The 21,879-nt window shown below is 35.4% G+C and overlaps 1 protein-coding gene across 7 annotated transcripts in view; it reads right to left on the minus strand.

The window, feature by feature from the left end:
• LOC115218054 overlaps positions 1-21,879 on the minus strand; it is a 147,745-nt gene that overhangs the window by 38,388 nt on the left and 87,478 nt on the right. For 4 of the 7 annotated variants that reach the window (XM_029787817.2, XM_029787816.2, XM_029787819.2 and 1 more), the window contains one exon: positions 15,599-15,738. The gene's annotated coding sequence lies outside the window, so the exon portion shown is untranslated. Of the gene's footprint in view, positions 1-3,790; positions 3,984-7,449; positions 7,555-15,598; positions 15,739-21,879 lie in introns of those variants that run through there. The other 3 variants (XM_036507840.1, XM_036507843.1, XM_036507841.1) reach the window with 2 other exon arrangements.

The following is a 21,879-nucleotide window of genomic DNA, read 5'->3' on the forward strand; positions in this document are numbered from 1 at the left end:
AACTACAGGTACAACTCATTTTTGCCAGATTTGTGAATTAGGTAAAAACAGCATACCATAATACTTTCAGTTAAAAAAACAACTATTACATTTTTCTTTCTTAAAAAACACTTATTGCTTAAGCTAGTTTATTATCATACAAGATTATTATAAATATGTATACTGTTGTCTTGATATCACACAAATATCAAAGTCATGCAAGTGGTGGTGTTCATTTCCATTCTTTTAGGAAAAACATATCAAACCATTGGAAAATATTAGTTTCAAATTTTGGCACAAGGCCAGCAAATTTGTGTAAGAAGATAAGTTGATTATATCAACACTGGAAGGATGAAAGCACAGTTGACCTCAGTGGAATTTGAACTCAGAAGATAAAGACAGATGAAATGCCACTAAGCATTTTGCTTGGCATGCTTAACAATTCTGCCAGCTCACTGCCTTGCCATGGGGAAGTATTTCCTTACTTGAAACATATAAGCATGAAAAACTGGACATTAAATGATGATGATAATGATGTTGATGATGATGATGCACTCACTGCTTTTATTAATTTACTTTTTGTTTTTGTTTTACTACATTCACTTACTTTTAGCTTCCCTATAACATCTACTGTGAAATCGCAAAACAATCATCAATGAAAAGGATGTAGGAAAAAAACATGTCTTATTACACAACATGTTCAAGTTGGAATGCCTTTGACTATAATTCTGCTCAACTAGAATTGAGTTGGAGTTAAACCAGGCATGGATAATCTGGAGTACTGCATGCAGCCCCATATATATATTTTTTTCTGTTATGGCATACATAATGTCATAAGAAAGTTGCTTTGCAATCACATGGATTTAGGTTCAGAGTCATTGCACATCACATTGGTAAGTATCTTCTGCTACAGACCTGGGCCTATCAATGCCTTGTGAGTGAATTTGTATGATGGAAACCATGTAGAATCCCACCCTGTAGTATACATATATACATGTAAGTGTGTCTCTTTGTACCTGTATTTCCCCCTCCACCCATCACTAGATATCCAGTGCTGGTTTGTTTACATCCCCCATAACTTAGCAGTTCAGCAAAAGTGACTGATAGAACATGTACCAGACTTATAAAATAAGTACTGAAGCCAATATGTTCAACTAAAACCTTTCAAGGTAATACCTCAGCATGGCTGCAGTCCAATGACTGAAACAAGCAAAAGGTAATTTCTTTATTTGTCTCATTTACTCATGCTTTCTCTTCATCAATCTTTTATAAATGTCTTACTCTAATTCTTGCATGGTGTATACTCTGTACTATATATGCAGTGCTTGTTAAATTATCCTTTTAGTGGTGAGGCTCAAGTTATGATGAGCAATATCTAATAAGGCCCACAGTTAAAAAAGAGTTATCCTTGCTGACGATAAGCAATAATGTTTGAATCCAATCTCCAAGATATATTCGTCATCACCTTCACCATTGTTTTAATATCCACTGGGACATGCTTGCATAGCTCGGATGGATGCCCTTCCTTGTAAGGTAATATTTCTTTATTGTCAGATATTTTTTGCAAAATATTGGAAATGAATTATGTTCATTTACAAAAATCATGTGATGACATGACAAGAAAGCATAAACATACATGCACACACAAATACACACACGACAGCTGCTTTCAGTTTTCCATTTATCAAAATTCACCCATAAAGTTTTGGTTGGTCTGGGATTTGGGGTTATAATAGAAGACAGCAGGACTGAACCCAAGACCATATAGTTGTAAAGCAAACTTCTTAACCACACTGCCATACTTGTGCCTGATATTGAAAATAAAAATAAGTTTTCATGTCTAAGCATAAGGCTAACAGTCTGAAAAAGTTTAGTTAAAAACAAGTTTAGTTAAAAACAACATATCTCATGCATTTGGAAAGTAAGTACCATATTGTTTATCAATAATCTATTATAATTCTTATCATTCTTGTCAAGTTACATCTTACTTTATTACACTATATATAGTAACAGCTAGCCCCTGCTTTCTGAGCAAGAGACAGCTCAAAAAAACTAATATCTATACTCTTGCACACACACTGTTATACCTCATTTCCTTCGAATCTCCTTCTTGTTAATCCTGTTTATTGGTGATACATGCAGATATATCAGAACCTACCTGTTATGTGATCTTAACAACCTAGTCACTGTCTATTTCCCTCTTCTTCTGTATGTGTGTGTGTGTGTGTGTGTGGTGTGTGTGTGTGTGTGTGTGTGAGTGTGTGTGTGTGTGAGTGTGTGTGCATGCATGCAGTGATAACTGCATATTGTGATCATTTTAGAATAGAGCCTTTTAGATAACAATAAGTAGTTGATGATATTAAATAGAGAATATAACAATATCCTGAATGTATTTAGGACCTACTAATTTTGATAATATTACCTGAGATTATTATAAGCAGCTACCAGTGTATATCTCTTAATTGCTGAAATTGCTATATGAGTGAATCAAAAGCCTAGAATTTCATACCACTTGTCTTTATCCACTTCTATAGCAATCTCAGTTACTAGTAAGTGTGTGTACACATATATATATAGACACACACACACCCTGCTTACACACAAACATATGCATGTATTTATATATATATATGGATGTAGGCACATCAATGTGGTAAGAAGTTTGCTTTTCAACAAGGTTCTGAGCTCAATCTCACTATTTGGTATGTTGGACAAATGCCTTTTACTATAGCCAAGTATATATATATATATATATATATATATATATATATATATACATTACCACACAACACACACAATGGTGTGTGAGTTAGAAGAATGTTAGAATTCTTCTTTTGGTGAAGTTGTTCATATCTGGATTTAGCTAAAGAACTTTATTGAAGAATTTTTTGTATTAAATCCTAACAAGACAGATGTCTCCAAACATCTTTCAGGTGAGATGGCAAGAAAGACTCACAAACAAAGCTTTTTTGTGGAAACAGGCAAACCAGTAACCTATCAAAACCTAGATTGAGAGAGGAAATGGTAAGCCGTCTGATGGACAATCTAAAAAAGAGAAGCAAGAGTAGCAGACCAAAAACAACATGAAGATCCCTGAACTGAAGCTCTGGTAAGCAATGACACCTTGCCACAACTGCAAACCACAACCAAATACTGAGACTAATGGAGATATCTCACTGGCCTCTATACTCTGCATGGAGGAAGAGGATGAAGACGAATGATTAGATGGAGGTAGGTGAAAATGTACTACAAGATGGACACAAAATGAAATTCTCAATGAAATTATATTTGCCTCTTATTTAGAGAAAGAAAGCAAAAAAGTCTAGCAGAAGAGTGCAATAACTTTAAATGAAAACTAGAAATAAAGGTTTCAAATTTCAGATTTGGTATGATAATGGTTTCAAATTTGAAAATAAATCATTTTACAGTAAAAAATGTAACAAACACATGTAAAGTTGGTCTTACTAGCATATATTACATTTTCAACACGCATGCACGCACACAAGACAAAACAAACGCAGTGAAGTACCAAAGTAATCCAGTTATCAACAAATAAAATATGAACGAAATGGTTGACGACTACGGTAGAAATAATCGAAGGAATTTCTTAAAATAAGGTATGTCCGTGTGTCGATAATAGATACTGAGTTGTAACGTTTGAGGGCAAAAGATGGTAAAGGTGAATTTCTTTGAAGAGAAATATCCAAGGAAAAACCGATTTCTATTTACCAAAATGAAAGGTGTGTATGTGTGGAGGGAGAGAGAAAGAGAGGGAAAGAAGAATAAGAGAAGAAGAGAATAGAATAGATACATCGAAAGTGAAGTGCTTTTCTTTTCTTTTTTTCTCCACTGAATGCACCCGTTCTGTAAGATGTTCATCATTAAATACTTTCGTTCAGTTCTTCGAAATCATTCCTACGAATGTCAAGTTGATAATCAATAATATCAATCACTGTTACAGGAACGAAATGGTATTTCTAGAACCATGCATTGCGTATGTGGTGAAGTGAAGGGGATGCAAAAATAATACAATTTATGTTGCTATGGATACTTAAAATAACCGTTCCCTCTAAGCTGTGTGCGTGCGCGTACGACCTTTTTGTAATCAGCATACAAAAAAAAAAAAAATTAATGGTCATTCTTATATTATACATTCAGTGCGTATAGTTTTATCATGGGATAACTTTTACAAAGCGTAAGATTTCTGTGAACATTGGGGTACTAAAAATTGAAGGAGCATAACAATCCCCTGTGACAGATTAATCGGAATTACTTGTATAAGAGCTATACAATAATAGTAGCACGTTCAAATTCAGCCGAGGTCGACTTTGCCTTTCATCCTTTCGGGGTCGATAAATTAAGTACCAGTTACGCACTGGGATCGATGTAATCGACTTAATTCGCTTGTCTGTCCTTGTTTGACCCCTCTGTGTTTGGCCCCATGTGGGTAGTAAAGAAATAAATAATAGTAGCACGTATTTTATCGAGGGAAAGTTACTCTATATTGATGATAAACTAGGTGAAAGCAGCGGTAAATATGTTGGATAGATCCTTAATTTTCAAACGAAAATATTAAAATAGGCAAGTATTGAATATCAAAGTATTATTTTTGGGGGCTGTAAATTTCACGAAATAAAAAAAAACTTTCATTTTTTTTTACGTGTCGATACTTAAGGTCTGTCAACAAGTAAATTTAAACTTATTGACTGAACTGTCGAAGTTCAAAGGTTATACTGGCTTTTACCTTGACCCTACGAACCAACTGAGCACCTGTATATGGTCACTTGATCAGCCAGTAAAAGTAGCCAAATTTCTCTAAAAGCTCATACTAAACATCATAAAAAGGGGGAAAAAAAAAAAACTTAAACAATATAAAATAAAAGACAAAACAAAAACAAACCCCTGATCTATTCTTACAAAGAGTACGCGTGAATAAAATACGGATGGTAACTAGTAGGAATACAGCCTCCACCCTTTTTTCAGTATCGAACCATCAAGCTAGGTAGGAAGAGGGCATTTGCTTAGTTCCCCTCTACAAATTCCACTCGTACTTGCCCAAAATACCTCACAGTAGGTTCGAACCGGTAACCACGTGATTCTGGAGAGGGCTTCTTAATTACTGTAACTTCTGACTGCAGATACGACAAAGGCTAACTTAAAGCTAAACAACAACCTCCGACATAACATACACCCCAGTCAACGGAACTGAGATGGAAACGGCTCCCACTTCATAAGTGATCGTTAATGTTAAAGCAGTAGAGTTAGCGGGGCAAATATAAAATACGTCTGGTAAAGATATACTACTTTGTTCTTCCAGCAGAATTTAGTATGGACCACCACTGGATGTATTATTTTCTAAAGATCAAGTTAAGTCCAATATTGAAGAAGGTAACTTGAAATGAAAAACATTGACTAAGGTATAAAATAAATCAGACAATTCTCTATTATTATTCCGAGGACAACTCAAAACAGATACCAGTCCAAGTACTGGGTCGATATATTTGACAGTACTTTCCTTAAAAGTTTTGGGTTTTGTACCTAGAACTATTAAAAGAAATCATTCTACAACGCAAAAACCAACATCAAAAACTCCACGTTCACCTTCTCCTAGAAAGCCACGGGGTTTACAGTGGTGAGAAGATCCATTAAAGATCTAATCAGACATTGCCTCTTTCTCCAGACTCAGCAAAAGAATAGTAATGTTATTAATTATAAAATAACACTGATAGCGAAACTCTTATCGGCAGTTTACTAACAGCTATATGAACAATGAAGAGGGTGTGGGCTGCTACCAATACAATTGGATCGATACCCGAACCGCTGACGTGCACATTTAGAAATAAACACCTTCATTAGCGGGGAAGATGATCAGAGATATGGATTGGGGGAGATCCTGGTAGTTTCTTACTCATGTAGGGCCGGATTCTCCTATTTGTTTTCTTGTTTCTTTAAATTATATCTTTTTTAACAATCATATTTGTATAATTTTATAATTACTTGTAGAAATTATTTTATGTAACTTTAAAATCTTTAACACGTCTTCATATACTGTATGAAGTACCAGGCCCCTTCTTTCCTCATTTATATATAACTTTGTTGTACTTTATATATTTGTACTCCCGTTGTAACAAATCTATTGTATGTATGAATGGGCCCTTATTACAAATAGAAGAAATCATGGTAGAATCGTTAGGGAGTTGGACAAAATGCCCAGCAGCATTTCTTCTGTTTTTTTTTGCGTTCTGAGTTCAAATCCCACCGAGGGGTCAAAATTACTATTTATCCACCCGGGGATAACATAACGTACCAGTTTAATACTGGGTTGACGGTATCGACTAATCCCCTCCCTTCAAAATTGACGGTCTTGTACAAAATCAGAAACAAGCATTGCAGTATTTCACCGCGCTACGTCAAATTTCGCAGGGGTCGACTTTGCCTTTCATCCTTTCGGGGTCGATAAATAAGTACCAGTTACGCACTGGAGTCGATGTAATCGACTTAATCCTCTCCCCCAAGCTGCCCTTGTGGCAAAAAATTGAAATTATTATTCAAATTCCGCCGTGGTCAGTTTTGCCTTTCATCCTTTCGAGGTCGATAAATAAAGTACCTATCAAGTACTGGGGTCGATGTAATCAACTGTTCCCCTCCCCACAAATTTCAGGCCTTGTGCCTATAGTAGAAAGGATTATTATTATTATTATTATTAAGGCGGCGAGCTGGCAGAATCGTTACCGCGCCGCGCCGGAGAAAATGCTTAGCGGCATTTCTTTCGACTACGTTCTGAGTTCAAATTCCGGCGAGGTGCACTTTGCCTTTCATCCTTTCAGGGTCGATAAATTAAGGACCAGTTGAGTGCTGGGGTCGATGTAATCGTCTATTCCTCTCCCCCAAATTTCAGGCTTTGTACCTATAATACAAAGGATTATTATTAAGGCAGCGAGCTGGCAGAATTGTTAGCACGCCAAGCGAAAAAAAAAAAAATAATAATAACGGTATTTCGTCCGTCTTTACGCTCTGAGTTCAAATTCCGCCCAGGTCGACTTTGCCATCATTTTTTTCGTGGTCGATGAAATAAATACCAGTTGCGCACTGGAGTCGATGTAATCGACTAGTCTCCTCCCCCGAAATGTCAGGCGCTGTGCCTATAATAGAAAGGATTATAGTAAGAGCAGTGGGTTGGTAGAATCTGGAGTGTGCCGGAGAAAATGTTTTCATGGCATTTAGTTACGTCTTTTAAAATTCCGAGATGAAATTCACTGGGGGGGGGGGGGGGGCAGAAATCGATTACTATAACTGAGTACCAATTAAATATTGGATCGATAAATTGACTTCAGTTACCCCTTCACCAAACATTGTGCTTATGTTAGAAACCATTGTTATAATTTCTAATTTTACAGCTAGAAAAAACAACAAAAAAACCCTCAAAACATTAAGAGACAAACAAACAGATAGGAAACACTGGGCACTCACCTTTCACATCAAACCTATAAAACATTACTAACTGTAACTGCCAAAACACAAGTTACGCAAGACAAATTTAGGAAAAGTGACATCACCAATACATTGTGATTGACAAATGATAGTCACGCCTTCCAAGGGAGACAACACAATTGGGCAAAATGGAGAAGTGGCGATCGTACGATTGTTTATCAAAGGAACAAGGCAATGCCACCTGTCCGTCTATCTGTCCCTGTCTCTAGGAGTGGGTATAACTGATTTAATAGATTGCCTACCCACACCTCTTTTGTACAGACCGGTATTTTACTTTATCGAACCCTAATGAACAAAACGGCAAAATCGACCTCAGCGAGAATTGAACACGCAATACGATGGAACGTAAACAAAACATTTCGTCCGTAGGTTTACTTGTTCCACCAAATAGTAATTCACGCAAGTATTCGTGTGCTTTTGTTTTTATTTAATAGCGGATGCTTGTCTTCGATAAGCAATTGTTTCTACTTACGAAGAGAATTAAGTATTTAATATCATGTCTCATCGAGCCGGCATGATTTAATGGAGATTTAGTAGCTATTTCTAGCAGATTGAGTGACTTCATGAATGACGTGTAAAGAATTCTTGTTGGCGATAATATTGTTGTTGTTTAGCTCTCCAGGAAAACCCTGACCAAATGCATCCAGCTGTGAGATTTCCAAATTAAGGGTATATAGAACTACATAATCCAAAGTATCTTCTTTATGTAAGATGTTAGGATGCGGTGTGATGGAGATTAGGCTGAAAGTTCTGATCAAAGTGAAGAAACCTCTCTGTCTTGCTGATATAGGGTAACTGGGTATTGCATAGAAACAAACAGGATGACTGACTCCTTTAAGTCTATACTAGATCAATGGTGAATGGTGCCATAATGAAAAGGCAACAGAACCGTTAGTCAGTTTTAGATAATTCTTGTTGAACTCATAAAATTCTGCAGGGGATAAACTTAAATTCTCTCTCAGCTACCTATACACCCACACATCCACCCGCCCGCCTGCCTGCTTACCTGCCTTCCTGCCTACCTACCTACCTACCTACCATGTGTGTATCTATTATATATTTTTATAAATAACAATTCTTTATGCCAACCAATCAAGGGCTGAATTAACTATTTTAATTATTTCCTTAAATAGCTGTTTTGGTTAGTGCTAATAGAAAATAAATTAGTTAATTAGGAATAGAATTTAAAAAAAAAAAACCCAGAAATAACATGATTTCAAAAATAAGTTCAAGGTTACATTTATTTTTATGTGTTAGAGGAGAAGTGTCCTTATTTTGAAAGGCTTAGGACCTTTGAGATAGGCAGAAGGAAAACAGTTATCAAGCCTGAGTCCTTGCAACTGATTAGACTCTACTAGATATCTGTGGTGTTAATAAGGGTACTAGTCTACCATCTCTGGGAACACTGATAGGATTAAACAAATGCAGAGTTAGCTTCAATCAAATGATAGGAAGAAAAGAGAAGAGAAACACAGAAAATGAATTACAGCAAAATATCTATTAATTTTCAATATATTCTCATAGATTCAAATGTGAATCACAGATTTTTTTTTTTGTCATCAGAGATCAACTCTCTTTAGATGATGTGTGTTCATAACACATGATTCATTGATGTGAGGGGACTTAGAGACATTGATGTTTTAATTTTGTCTCCTCAGTCAAAGCTACCCTACTAGATCATTCTTGTTTCTAGAAATCAGGAAACAAATTATTTGTTGTTATGTGCTGATGTCTGCCAAACAGATAATAATTTGTGAGGTGCACCCAGAACATCAAGAACCCAAACAATAACCTATTCATATTTAATACACCCTGGCAGATTCAGCCAGGAATATCTCATTGCTGTTATTTTTTTTTTCATCATTGGAGACCATCTCCTCCTGTTAGATGTGTATATATAACACATGCAATTCATTGATGTAAGGGCACTTTGTGACTGACACCAGGGCATTTCAACTGGATGCTCACTGTTTTGCATGCACTTCATGAATTAATATTGGTTTACCATGCATCAGCAAATAATTTTGTGTGCTGATTTCTATAAATAAGGGGTATCTTTGACTGAGGAGACACACAGTAAGGCTAAAACATGACACTGTTCCAAAGTGCCCTTACATCAATGAATTACATGCATTATGAGCACATGTTTAAAAAGAGGAAATGTTCTCTGGTGAGGAAAAACAACAGTGATCAGATAATGGTTGACTCTACAAGAACATATTGAGAATGAATAGATATATCATAGTTTGAATTTTAGGGGTTCTAAGGAACCTCACGAATTATTTTAACGTGCACACATAGACACACTATCAATACTTATAAATCTCTGCAATTCAGAATGATTTCCTGAGAGAGTGAAGAAAAAACACGGCAGATAATTCAAAACAAAATGTCAAGATTATTTTGTTACAAACCCCAAGAGAAAAAAATTGACAATTACATTTTCAGACCTAAATGCATTAAATGCTCACTGCAGGAAATAAGAATTGATGTTGTATACATGTTTAAGCAAAGAACATGGAAACTAAGAATTAAAGTTACGTATAATATATAAAGGAAGAAGTAAAACTTAAAGCTACATATAAGAGTTTAAATATACAAGAAAGAAACTAAGAAGTTAGGATCATCATCATCATCATCGTTTAACATCCACCTTCCATGCAAGCAAGGGTAGGACTAAATATATATCATATTAAAAGCTAAGTATAAAAGCTAAGTATTAAGGCTGTATAGAGTCGCTTTGTAACTCGGCTGCTTAAATAAAGAAAATATATTTTAAATAGTTATCTCCAAGATATGTCCCCCAAAAATCTTCTTAGAATATTGACTATATATTTTTAAAACAATAGGCCAAACGAGAGACAAAGGCTCCTACAAATATGTGGTGGTGGTCATTGTGATTGTCATAGTGGGGTTATTCAACCTGTTAGACATAACAGCCAAGTCACTCTCAAATTACTCTCTAGTGCCTTGAGAAAGGAGGGACACATTTGATAATGGAGTCCTAGATATGTGATGCTTGAAAAAAATAACTGGATGGTCAAAGCTGGAATACCTAAGATTTGATGGCTGATTTGGAATTAAAAAGATAACAAGTTGAGGGAGCAAGTCATATTTATATCAAAAACAGAATGTAACAGTTTGTCAGAGTTCCACAAAGAAATTCATAACTTTAAATAAACTAAAAAGACATGTAAATAATGTTTAACATGTACTGAATTGTTTAAATTTTATTATTCAGTTCAAACTTTAAAAGAAACAAGTTCCAAGGTATTCAAGCTACAAATTTTAACAGGTATCAACTCTGAGTAAAACTGGTACTAGAAGACAAATTTTAGAGGAGGTCTATAGTTAATTATATTGATCCTTCTGGGAGGCCTGCAAAGCTTTGAAGGCAAAGCCATCAATGACATTCCAGGTGTCGAAGGTTCAAATCTCAAATTAATCCAAATTGCTGATTCTGTCATTCACAGCCAAATAAGAATGAAATTATTCTTATTTAAACAGCATACTGTACAAATAGTTACAATCTTACAATTTGACTAAAAACTTATTCTCACTGTTAACTGATCAATTCTTTCTAATTTTCCTTCTCAAGAAACGAATTGCATCGGGAGATAACTCGTGTTTTACAATAGGACCAATAAGCCAAGTAGGAGTTGCCTCCCTTATACAACGCCCTGCCAACTGTTTCAAAACTTTCTCCCAAAATCTCACTGAGATTTTCTGCGACAGTTTTAAAAGATCCCTTCTGTCTTCTGCTGCGACTTGCAAAGTCCATGTCTCCTATCTTTATTCTACAAAACTAATCGGCTTCGATAAGTTTGTGTGCCCTGAACAGAGGTGACAACTGATATTTACATAGGACCTGTTTTTCGAATGATTGAGAAGCATTTGGAGAAGTTATGAAAGTGGTCACTGTATTTCGCTGAACATGCATACAAACTTGTAGGAATTTTATCCTCCGATTAATTTTCTGTCTGATTTCTTGTGTGACATGGTTCCGGGTTCAGTCCCACTGTGTGGCAACTTGTGAACGGATTTGGTAGGCGGAAACTGAATGAAGCCCGTCGTATATGTGTATATCTATGTGTGTGTGTCTTTATCTGTGTTTGCCCCCCCCCCTCCATCACCGCTTGACAACCGATATTTGTGTGCTACGTCTCCGTAACTTAGCGATTCGGCAAAAGCGACCGATAAAATAAGTACTAGGCTTACACAGAATAAGTCCTGTGGTCGATTTCTTCGACTAAAAAAAAAAAAACCTTTAAAGCGATAGTCGCAGTCAAATGAGGGAAACAAGTAAAAGAATATATAGATTATAAGTTATTTTATAGATTCTGTGTACAGACTTCGCACGGATTACTAAAAAGTCAAACGCAAACACTACCGACTTACGTGGAACACAGCGAACACTCCTCACTCACAAAAAAGGAAGAAATGAAAACATTTAAACATAATGATATCCATTCCATCAACCACAAACATATACAAGCCAATGAGGATTCTTCACATAGTTGTTTAACCTGCAAGAAATAATAGGTAAATCTCTCTAATCAAACCCAAGTGTAGTCGTAAATATACTATGAAAACACAAACCAGTGTCTTTAATCATAAGGGAGCCAATAAGATACACACATAAATATCTAAAAAGTTTTAAAACGAGTTACTTCCCTTAGACCTAATCCTTTCTCTGTCACGGAACTTTTCCTAATCGTTCAGACTACAAGCAGCTAATTTAAAAGAAATTCTTAATTGTTCAGATAATGGAATGATAAGTTATCCCACCGTATACATAGCTCATTTAAAAGCGCAAATTTAAAAGTCAACGGCGAAAAACTCCTTTTAATACCAGAAGTGAATTAACTGTGCATAAAAATTCTTACAGGTGCATCAATGCAGAGAAACATACTGCAAACGAATTTCCCATATCAACAAATATGCACCTTATATTAAATTACAGATTTTTAAAAATTTTAATTTTCATGAAGGTTTTTACGTCTGTGTCCAAATGTCACGTAGGTTGACTTTGCCTTTCATCTTTCCAGCATCAATAAAATAGGTACCAGTTAAGCACTGGAGTCATCAACTTATACTTCCACTTAAAAATTGCTGGCCTTGTGTCAAAATTAGAGAAAAAAATTTAGGCGTGGCCATGTGGCTGCTCAACCACATGATTCTATGTTCAATCCCACTGTGTGGCACTTTGTGCACTATGGCCTCGGTCTGACCAAAACCTTGTGAGTGGATTTGGTTGAAAGAAACTGAAGGTGGCGAGCTGGCAGAAACGTTAGCACGCCGGGTGAAATGCTTAGCAGTATTTCGTCTGCCATTATGTTCTGAGTTCAAATTCCACCGAGGTCGACTTTGCCTTTCATCCTTTCAGGGTCAATAAATCAAGTACCAGTTACACACTGGGATCGATGTAATCGACTTAATCCCTTTATCTGTCCTTGTTTGTCCCCTCTATGTTTAGCCCCTTGTGGAATAAAGAAATAAGAAACTGAAGGAAGCCCAGAGTGTATGTATGTAATCTAAGCTGTCAAATCAAGAAACGAATATGCCACCTTCGATCCACAGATTATAAAAACAAAGAAAATTCTCTGTATGACTTGGTTTCATTTTGCTTTTTCATCTGAATAGGACTATTTTTTTAAACTTGTGATTTACTCACACACATACATATACAGAAAGATGGATATATCTAATTCAACAGTATAGAATATGAAGATATAATATAATATATTAGAGTTAACATTTAAAGTTATGTAGCATGATGCATTCTTAATTTTGTTAGACATGATAATTTCTATTGCATTTACAGAAATCAGGTTTTCGTTAATTAGGAATAAATTACTTAAAGACAGAATAAATGTAATTTTGTTGACAAAATTCACAAATCTGCTATTTTACATATTTAACTCACATTTTAAAAATCATTGATTGTAGTGCTGATCTCAGTTTTATTCCATTTCTACGCAGAACATTCGAACTTAAATAAATTGATTCTTTGGGCAGTGACTTGTTCAAACATCTCAAAGTTTAATGAAGAGATTGCTTTTATTTTCATGTTAGATATGAACTTTGGACTGTGTTGCCAATCCTGGTATCTGCTATATCTGATTACCAACACAGATTTCTTAGTACAAATTAAGTAAGCAACATATCTTGTTTAACAACAGAGATTTTTAAGTACGTATTAAGAAAACAATATATTTGATTACTAATACAGATCCAACTAACTGGCAATTAATTCCTCCTCAAGAAATACCAATTCATCCACTACACCATTCCCACCCACTTTACACAAGTTCCAGAGATTGGCCACCATACTCAAGACAAATATCAAATAGCATACAACATTAATTTCTGATTTATTAAAATTATTTCTGCCACTAGATGACATATTACAATTATGCAATGAGAATGAAACACCTTCATAAGACAAGGGAAAATAATTTCAAGAATTAAGAATTTTCTAAATTAATAAACCATTAAACAAAAGACAGACTTACTGCCAGGAGACAAGACAGCAGTTGTGGACATGGGTTTCTGCCTCAATTGATTATATCAGCACAAAAATTTTTATACTTTATTGCCAGTAGCCAAAGGACTTATACAAAAAGGGTAGAATACATTTATGGTCTAAGAAATTTACATAATTTCAACAAAAACAAGCTAAGTGAAATAACTAAATGTGACCAGAGACTTCATTCAGAATCTCCATGACCCAAACAAAGGAGCCTCCACGCCATCATTTGACTTGCTAGAAATAGCAAACAATTTTTTTCTCAAACCATATTCTATCATGTTTGGTTGTTTGTTTGTTGTTGCTGGGTATGGCAGCAATAGTAGCATTGTTTCTTGTTTTGTATGATTTTCACTGCTAATTTTCTTGCCAATGATTTTATAAGTGAAGATGATAAATGCGAAATTTCCAATAAAGGTCTAACTAGTATATTATAAAATTCAATCATTTTCACTAAAGTCAACTTGAATCTTCTTTTGAATTGCCTGGATATAACAATTCTGAAGAAACCATGTCCCCACACCCAGAAGAATCTTTTAAAGGAATTTATCCAAAATACAGTAAATTCATGTCATCCTCATCATTTAATGTCCACTATTCTATGCTTGCATGGGTTGGACAGAATTTGTTCAGGTGGATTTTCTATGGCCCGATGCTCTCACTGTCACCAAACTCACTAATTTCCAAGTGATGCCATATTCCCTACGGCCAGATATGCTTTCATGGAAGACTGGAAATGAAGGACATTGCTTGTATGACAGTGATATTCATTTACAACTATCACAGGAAGTCAAGGAGACAGTAGCATGCACACACACATGCATATGCACACGCACACATATGATGGGCTTCTTTCAGCCTTGTGGGTAGATTTGACAAATGGAAATTGAAGAAAGCTTGCCATGTGCTGCACATGCGTGCATGTGTGTGTGTGCATGTATGTATGTATATATATATATATATATGTGTTTCTGTCTCCTTGTCTTGATGTCATGTGATTGTTGTTATAAATGTCACTGACAAACAAACAGGAGCATTCATTTCCAATATTCTGCGTGAACATATCCGACCATGGGGAAATATTAACCTTGCTTGGAAATAAATGAGGGTTGGCAAAAGAAAAGGTGCCAAGCTGAACAAAATCTGCTTTAAATAAACATTCAATCCATGTAACCATGAGAAAGTGGCTGTTAAATGATGACAATGATATATGCATGTGTGTGTGTGTGTGTGCACATGCAGGTGCATCTATCTATGTGTACCCTTATCTATACCTCATGTGATGGTTATAAATAAGCATCACCGTCCAGTCTTCTGTGGAAAACATGTCTGGCCACGGAAAATATTGCCCTGTTTGGAAATAGTTGAGTGTTGGCAACAGGAAAGGCATCCAGCTGTAGGAAATCTGTCTCAATAAATTCCGTCTAATCCATGCAAGCATGGAAAAGTATACATCAACTGACGATGATGATGGTATTTCAAAATATTTTATTTATTTCTCAAAACGTAAGAGTTTACAATGGTTCTGAATTAAGTGACTTTCTCTCTCTCTCTCTCTCTCTAGATATATATATATATATATGAAAAGAATTGACTTACCTGTGCACTATTGTTGTGTTAAGGCACAAGAGGAGTGATAGGTTTTGGACAGACTAAAAGGTCATTTCAATCTTGAAGCAATAGTGGACTGGACTGACCAACCACAACTGTAATATGTTGTGGATCGAAACATGGGACAGCTACAAATAGAAAAACAAAACAAAAATATATTTGCTGCAATTTATTTCGACATTTCACTAAAAATAAATATAAATTTCTTTCTGCATGTACATGTTAATAAGATAGGCATTATAGGGGAAAAAACAATAGTGTGATTTCAAGGAAATTTGGTTACTATTTCTAACACTTTGAATGGGTACATAATTCCCTCAGTGGGTTGTATATGTGTTTGTGTGTGTTTGTGTATGTATATATGTATGTATATGTGTGTGTATATGTGTGATATATATATATATCCTTTTACTTGCTTCAGTTATAAAAATGCTGCCATGCTGGGGCAATGCCTTGAGGAGCAACAAGCTGGCCTCCATGCCGATGGCACGTAGAAAAGCACCATTTGAGCGTGATCGTTACCAGTGTCACCTTACTGGCACTTGTGCTGGTGGCTCATGAAAAAACATTCGAACGAGGTCGTTGCCAGTGCCACTGGACTGGCTCCTGTGCAGGTGGTACATAAAAAGCACCATTGAGCGTGGCCACTGCCAGTACTGCCTGACTGGCCTTCGTGCCAGTGGCACATAAAAACACCCACTACACTCTCGGAGTGGTTGGCGTTAAGAAGGGCATCCAGCCGTAGAAACTCTGCCAGATCAGATTGGAGTCTGGTGCAGCCATCTGGTTCGCCAGTCCTCAGTCAAATCGTCCAACCCATGCTAGCATGGAAAGAGGATGTTAAATGATGATGATGATGATATAAATATAAATGTATGATATATATAAATATGTGATATATATATATATATATATATGATATACAAGCAGTATAACCTGGCTTTGCCTGGGATTAAATTAGGATCATTAAGCTAATCAAATTCTTTATTTCAAAACAAACATGGACATTAAATTGGGCGAAATCCATTGAAATTGGTTTATATATATATATATATATACACATATATATATATTATAAATGTGTGTGTGTGTACACACACACACACACATTTATATAATATATATATATGTATATATATATACACCTCCCTTGTTCACACAAGGGAGGTGTATGTTAATCTTGTCTTATTTAAATTAATATTAACTCCTACTTCCATTTCTACAACAGATTGTTTTATGGCACCAGCTGTGTGAACAAGAATACCTTCCACGTCAGCACTTAACACTGTAGGAGTTGTGAGTCAGGTGTGAGCACATTCTGATCATTATCAAAAACCCCACAGGGACTACAACAAAGAAAACCATTATGTGGTCATTGCATGTGCTAGAATTAGCAGCCAAATAACCCTCAAGTTACCCCTTACTATTTCAGAAAAGAATACATTAGGTAATGTGGCCCTTTATGTACTACATGTCTTACAAAAGGATGAGATAATCGAGCAAGGCTAATTTGAGACTAAACAACTATAACTGCACTCAACTTGCAAGAAATAATCACCAGGGTATAGAATGTTTAGGAAAACAAAGAAATTGTACTAGCTAGAATGATACAGGTCTGTTCAAAGCATGGCTTACTTGAAGCTTAAAAAAAACTAACAAGGAACCTTAGCAATCTACCACAGTGGTTCTCAACTAGGGTCCAAAGAATATATTTTATATTCCATATAAAATTTTGTTGTTAAAATATATATGCAATAAATTGGACATACTTCTACAGTGCACAAAATATTTTAACAATTTTTTAAAATACAGTTCCTGATAATATTTAATTACAAAAATATAATAGGATTTTTAAATCATCAAATGGCTGTGGGGCTCCATCTGAGTAAAATAGGAATCAAAGGCGTCCATAGGTAAAAAATGGTTGAGAACCATTGATCTACTAAAAACAGCAGCATAATCTCCTTCAATTCACAACCTACTATTTTAGAAACATTGTATGATTGATTTAGTTTTGAAGATATTATGCCTAAGAGGAGACCCCTTTAACCCTTTTGCTTTATTTCTATTGAGAAATACCACTGTTATTTCAGTTAATCATGAAAACATTGAAGAATTTAGTAAATTACTTTTGTCAGTATTAAGCTAATGTTTGGGACATAAATTAATTCTGCTCGAGATCTATGATATAAAATTTCCATTTTTAAGTGATCCAAAAACCTTCCAGCAAAATTTCATGTCAATTTATGTTCTGAACACCAGATTAATAATGATAGAGCTATTTTACTAATTCTTCGTTATTTTGATAATTAACTGAGACAAAAGCAGTGTATTCCCACAGAAATTTGATAACAAAATTATTAACATGAAAGGTTAATGGGTAGTTTTAATTTAATTGTTTAGTATTTATATAAATCATACCTGGCCCAAATATTCTACCTGTTTTAGATTTAAACTGGCCAGATCTGGCCTCTCATGCCTATCTTACAATGTCATTCTAAAAATAGACTACCATATCATTGAAATCTCAAAGCTACAATATAATGCATGATTAATTGAAAATAATGTGAATAAATCAGCATTACATTTGACAGAGTAATCCGAATGCCAAAGGGTTAACTCAGCTTTAAAGGCGGCGAGCTGGCAGAATCGTTAGCATGCCGGGTGAAATGCTTAGCGGTATTTCCTCTGCGTTACGTTGTGAGTTCAAATTCTGCCGAGGTCGACTTTGCCTTTCATCCTTTCGGGGTCGATAAATTAAGTACCAGTTACGCACTGGGGTCGATGTAATTGACTTAATGCCTATGTCTGTCCTTGTTTGTCTCCTCTGTGTTTAGCCCCTTGTGGGTAGTAAAGAAATAGGTTAACTCAGCTTTAAAACAGGAAGTTTGGTATCATAGAGGTGGTTTAAGGTGGGTTAGTATTTAAAGGGCCAAAGGGTTGCTCAATCAGAGCTGACAAGCTACAAAACAAACAATAAAAAGAATCTTTTTCTCAGGTTTGTCTTTGTCAACATCAGCACAATAGACTGTAGGTGTTGTTAAGTAGTTGAAATGCTAAAGTGGAAGATGAGGGGTATATGCATGATGAAAGCAGTAGGGGAGATGGAGAGGATTTTGTTCAGCCATTTTCCTCACAGTCAAGAAGCAACAGTACAAAAAGACTGGGTAAGTTATATTTTTTACAGAGAAGCAAATAGATATATGGATGTTATGTTAGAAAACACAAATACCGTGATATATATATACCAAAAGAGAAAACTCTCATATAGTTATTTGATGATTTTGGCCTAATTTGGCCTTGTCAGTGATAGATACCTCAGCAATAGAAATAGCAATATACATAGAAATACAGAGCCAAAACAGGCATTGATGTCACTAAGAGCCAGTGATCTTATTAAAAAATAGAGTGACAGAGGCTCTATTTATTTTTTAATAACTACGTAGAGTTTATCTTACTGCTTTGGAGTAGTTAAAGAAGTCAAGATAAATGATAGAATAAGATGATGTAATCTATGGATATATTAAAGGGTTGAATATATTCAGTAAAAGAGAGAAAATATAATTAAACTTAAGGGAAAAAGGCAAACAGTCTGAGACTAATTGTCTGCTATAGTACACCAGCACATTCCTGCACCTGCACTCCATTATTAACTACAAGCCAACTAGGAAGCTCTATGTAATCACCTGACTTACTAGAAATAGTAGATAAATTTTTCTCAAGTCACTCATTATTATGTGTAAATGACATTTTGGATTACATGAGTCTCTTTTAGAAATAGCCTAATCTCCCTCAAATCAACTCCACTATTTTTTTTTAAAAAGGAAGGAATACACTGGATAAATGTGATGTTAATTCTTTTGAATCTTATGTTGGTCATTTTAAGATTCTTAGATCAGTTCCTCATCAGATTTTTGTTTTCTTTTATTACTTCCATAATTTCTAAGTAGTTTGCATGGGGAAAACCTGTCTTATTGTTGGTTGTTTCCCACCCTTTCCGAGTGACCTCCAATAGAAGAAAGTAAATATAGTCCTAGGTGTGCCTAAAATAACAGGATAGCCATGACTAAAACATGTTCAACCATGTGCTCTGCTCAATCGGGGTTGATGGAGGCTAAACAGCAATATGTAGGATTAATGGAGGTGAAAAAGAATATTTTATATCAGAAAGCATGGTTTTATGATTGCTGATAGAGTAAGACTGTCATCATAACTTAACTTCAATGATCATATGAAACATCAGAAAAGGCTTCTGCAGTTCTATGATGCAAAATCTTAATACCATACCACTTACTTCACAAACTTCAGAAAAACAGTCAGTCAACTGACCACTTAACACTCAACGGGGTGAAAAGGGAAGCTAAATTGACTTGATTTTTATAGGAAACTGATTGATAGTTGTAAGAGTTTTGAACAGTCTCTCTTTCTATCTATCTTTCTTGTAAGGAAAATGTCCCTCAAAATACAGAAATGGTGAGCAGTGATTGAAATGATGGAGTATATTGGGTGGTGGCATTCCTTCACTTTCCAGCTCCTGCAAGGTAGAGGACTTACAGTGTCAACCCATTCTTCTTCTAACTTCAGCACTGCAAACCATAGCATGGCCCTAGTTCCTGGAACCCACTTCCATCACTGGTAAGTGAGTGACCCTGGATTGAAAATTACCAGGAAACAAATGATGTTTATTTTTCATCTTCTCTGTTACTTCTTCCAGTCATTGGACTGCAGCCATTTTAGTTGAAGGAATCAACCCCATTACTTATTTTTTAAGCCTAGTATTTTACTGTCAATCTCTTTTGCTGGACTGTTAGATTAAAGGGGCATAAACAAACCAACAATTGTTGTTAGACAGCTGTGGGGGACAAGCACAAACGCACACACACACACACACATCATATATATAAAGCTGAAGTTGTCTGTGTGAGGCAGGTTTGGTAGCCTTCAACTAACACTATCTCCTCCAAGACCCTGCGGCGCAAGTTGACCAAAATTGAGAGTATGATAGAAGAAGGCTTGCTCTTCAATACTTAGAAGATAAAATTCAAATCGGACCAAGTTAACACCAAAAATTATTTACATCAAAAAGGTGCTTTTTTTCTATGAAAATCCCTATTTTTTACGATTTTTTTACTGCTGTGTCGCCATTTTTCGGTGTATTTCAACCAGAAAAATGTTCACTCAAAGAGAATAACAAGCTACATAATGCAAAATTTTTACTTTTCAAAAATTCCAATTCTAAAGGGTTGAAAAGAAAACAAGCCCAAGCAACGCTGGGCGATACTGCTAGTATATAGCTAATTAAAAAAAAAAACAAGGAAAAAGGCAACAAGAAAAAAAAAACAACATGCGGATGTAGCACATGTAAAGTATTAATAAGGTCACACAGAGAATGATAAAAGTGATTGTTTTATATTTTAAGCATAGCTCTTTGGAAATAGGAAACATAGGGAAATCCAAAGGAAAAGGAAGGAGAGGGAAAAATCGCCAACAGTCCACATGTAGTTACATTTTTGAAAAAAAAAATTTTTATGTGTCTTTATATTATATATATATATATATATAACAAAGATGGCTATACGCAAAATAAAACCATAAACAAAAAATTCAATTGCCACTAATTGTGAGCGAGAGTAAAGCTGCAAGAAAACATTTTCATATACTAACAGGGGAGATAACTGCCCCACAGTAAAACTAGATCATTATACGAGGCTAGTTTTGTTTGAAAATTACAAACTCATCAGTAGCGACAGCTACACATACATACATATATACATGCACACATGTGACAAGCTTCTTTCAGTCTATCAAATACACTCATAAGGTTTTGGTTAGTTCGGGGCTATAGTAGAAGACAAATGATCAAGGCGGGACTACACCCAGAACCATGTGGTTGGGTAGAAAACGTCTTGAAATAAAGAAAAAAGCACACACACAAAAAAAAAAAAACAGGTGTTCTTCAGAGACAACCTGCCTTGAGCCTTTTAGTTCCATGGATGAAGCAGGTCTCCAGTCAAGCAGCAAGCAACATGGGTATAGTATATTGTTGGTAGATGAGTTAAGTAACATGCTCATATATAAAAGCATAGGAGTGGAAGAATGTAGGTAGCTAGGAGTGATATCAGAAAGATAAGTAGGAAGCTGGATGTTAGGTATATGAAGCCAAGAAAGAAGCTGAGAATAAGAGGATTGTTAATGTTGGTATACAATGAAGATGAGAGTCATCAGATATTCAAAAATTACACAGCATTGTCTATTTGTATGAATCAGAA

The sequence above is a fragment of the Octopus sinensis genome, linkage group LG12 (genome assembly GCF_006345805.1).
Source record: "Octopus sinensis linkage group LG12, ASM634580v1, whole genome shotgun sequence".
NCBI classification, from domain to species: domain Eukaryota; kingdom Metazoa; phylum Mollusca; class Cephalopoda; order Octopoda; family Octopodidae; genus Octopus; species Octopus sinensis.